Below are 2,920 nucleotides of genomic sequence, written 5' to 3'. Positions count from 1 at the left end.
GGGGTGTGGACCTGACCAGGTAGTCACGGAGGGAATGGTCTTTGCGGAAGGCGGAGAGGATTGGGGAGGGAAATATATCCCTGGTGGTGGGGTCTGTTTGGAGGTGGCGGAAATGTCGGCGGATGATTTGGTTTGTGCGAAGGTTGGTAGGGTGGAAGGTGAGCACTAGGGGCGTTCTGTCCTTGTTGCGGTTGGAGGGGTTGGGTGTGAGGGCGGAGGTGCGGGATGTGGACGTGATGCGTTGGAGGGCATCTTTAACCACGTGGGAAGGGAAATTGCGGTCTCTAAAGAAGGAGGCCATCTGGTGTTTTCTGTGTGGAACTGGTCCTCCTGGGAGCAGATCCGGCGGAGGCGGAGGAATTGGGAATATGGGATGGCATTTTTGCAAGAGGTAGGGTGGGAAGTGGTGTAATCCAGGTAGCTGTGGGAGTCGGTGGGTTTGTAGAAGATGTCAGTGTCAAGTCGGTCGTCACTGATGGAGATGGAGAGGTCCAGGAAGGGGAGGGAGGTGTCAGAGATGGTCCAGGTAAATTTAAGGTCAGGGTGGAATGTTTTGGTGAAGTTGATGAATTGCTTAACCTCCTCGCGGGAGCACGAGGTGGCGCCAATGCAGTCATCAATGTAGCAGAGGAAGAGGTGGGGAGTGGTGCCGGTGTAATTACGGAAGATCGACTGTTTTACGTAGCCAACAAAGAGACAGGCATAGCTGGGGCCCATACAGGTGACCATGGCTACCCCTTTGGTCTGGAGGAAGTGGGAGGATTCGAAGGAGAACCATCTGATGTCAATATCACTGGAGTAAAAGCACTCTTATAAACATTTGATACTCCAGGAACATGCAGCAGAAACCAATGTCACAGGAACATAAGCCTAATAGAAAGATGTGGGAAGTGTGTGGATAGTGCTAAAATGCTCCTTGGACTGGTATTGATGCAATTGACTTGCAAATCACTAATACACGCAGCTTAGTAAATGGCAGTGAGAGGTATGTTCAATAGGTATTATATGTAGGATAGTCACAGCAATCAAATGCAATTCAAGATGCAAAATAGTGTAATAGAGTGCCCCTTTCATAACTGGGCTTGTTTTCCTCTTGCAAATTTTCTCCTCTATCAGCCTTCACAGTTAATTACTGTCCAGTTCAAGTTCTGTGATGTACGTTTTGGCCATTAGATCAACTTCTGAAAGACATCAGTGCTCAATGGCACTCAAGCCCTCCATAATGACCTACCTTCATAGCTACTAATATTGAAAATATTTACAAGGCAGCATGAGATAAAAAGATTGAAGAGAAGGTTTGTGTTAAGGTATTAAAGAAAAGTCTCATTAAACTTTTATTCCCTGATATGAAAAAAAAGTTGCCTAAAGAATGCATTTGCATTTATATAGCCCCTTTGAGAACTTCATGATATTGTAAAAGCTTATTCGCCTTTGAAACATTTTTGAAGTACAACTTCTGTTGAAATGCAGAGAAACCAAGATAGTTTGTATTGGACAATATCCCCACAAGAATCCGATAATATAAATGGGTTATGGTGATGGATGGCTGAGGGATAAACACTGGGCAAGACACGTGGTGAAGAAACACAAACCTCTTCTTTGTATGGTGCTCTGATTTGAATACAATGAAGTTAGAGGACAGAATTTTAGCACCCAATCCCGAATTGGCGATAATGGCTGGATATCTAAAAAAACGTCCTTCTACACATTCTGGTACCTCAGTTTGATCAAGATCCCATCCTGAGATTTTTCCAGTTAAGGAATTTTAAAATCAGTTTGACTGTGATTATACGACAATTGCCGAGGGCCCTTTCTAAGAAGGTGCTAGTGTGACCCAGTTCTGTCACCCGCAGTGAATCCATCTCTAAGTGCTTAATATAATTAGACATCTTTCACGTCTGCAGCCATGGTAGAATAAATGCCTGTATGACCGATCACCTAGAAGGAGCCAGTAGCACAATGGTTCGTATCTGCATAGAACTGTGTCTAAACTGCGTGAGTGACAGAATTTATTTCCAAATCACAGTATAAACCAGTCGACAATTGTCCCCAGCGACTAATACACTTGGCGGCATTTTCTTCCACAGGTAATCGCGCACAAATCCTCAGCTCTCTTCCCAGGAGCTATTGTATGTTTATAAACTACAGCTGCTGCCACCCAAACTATGTTTACAAGAATTGTTCGCCTGTGAATACTTTTCTGATATTTTGGGAAATATTTAGACCAGCATTACTTCACTATAAAAAGGCTTCACCGCTTAGTTTTAGTTATGAAAACTGTATAAGTGATGGATTTGTTGCTGGTGTGGTGCTCAATTATACCACAGGCGGAACTGCTGTTTTACACAAAGCAAAAGGCAGACTAGTGCTATAAATGACGCTACCATAATTGCATCCATTTGCAGACAGAACTATCACATTACCATCAGCAAGACAACATTACCAAATGTGAAAATCCAACTAATGATTTTCATTAAGATGAAACTCGGCGATGTAGCATTTTGTCAGTGGAAACAATTTAGTAACGGCAGTAAACTCATTTTTGTTGATACATTGAAGTGCGATGTTTTTATTTTCCACATGGGTTAGTTCCCTTTCCAAATGCCTTCAGGTAAGATAATACCTATTCACTGAAGTGTACATTAGACACTAAGTAAGGAATGTGGGAGAGGTTAGCCACAGAGATGGTTGCAAATGCTGTTTCATTTCTCGTGCTGAACAGCAACACATGAGCAAGAAACAAAAGCAGAAATAACTTGAAAAGCTCAGCAGATTTAGACAATAGGTGCAGGAGTAGGCCATTCTGCCCTTTGAGCCTGCACCACCATTCAATATGATCATGGCTGATCATCCTTAATCAGTATCCTGTTCCTGCTTTGTCTCCATAACCCTTGATTCCACAATCCTTGAGAGCTGTATC

The sequence above is a fragment of the Chiloscyllium plagiosum genome, chromosome 25 (assembly GCF_004010195.1).
Source record: "Chiloscyllium plagiosum isolate BGI_BamShark_2017 chromosome 25, ASM401019v2, whole genome shotgun sequence".
Taxonomy (NCBI): Eukaryota; Metazoa; Chordata; class Chondrichthyes; order Orectolobiformes; family Hemiscylliidae; genus Chiloscyllium; species Chiloscyllium plagiosum.
This window is presented reverse-complemented; position numbering follows the sequence as displayed.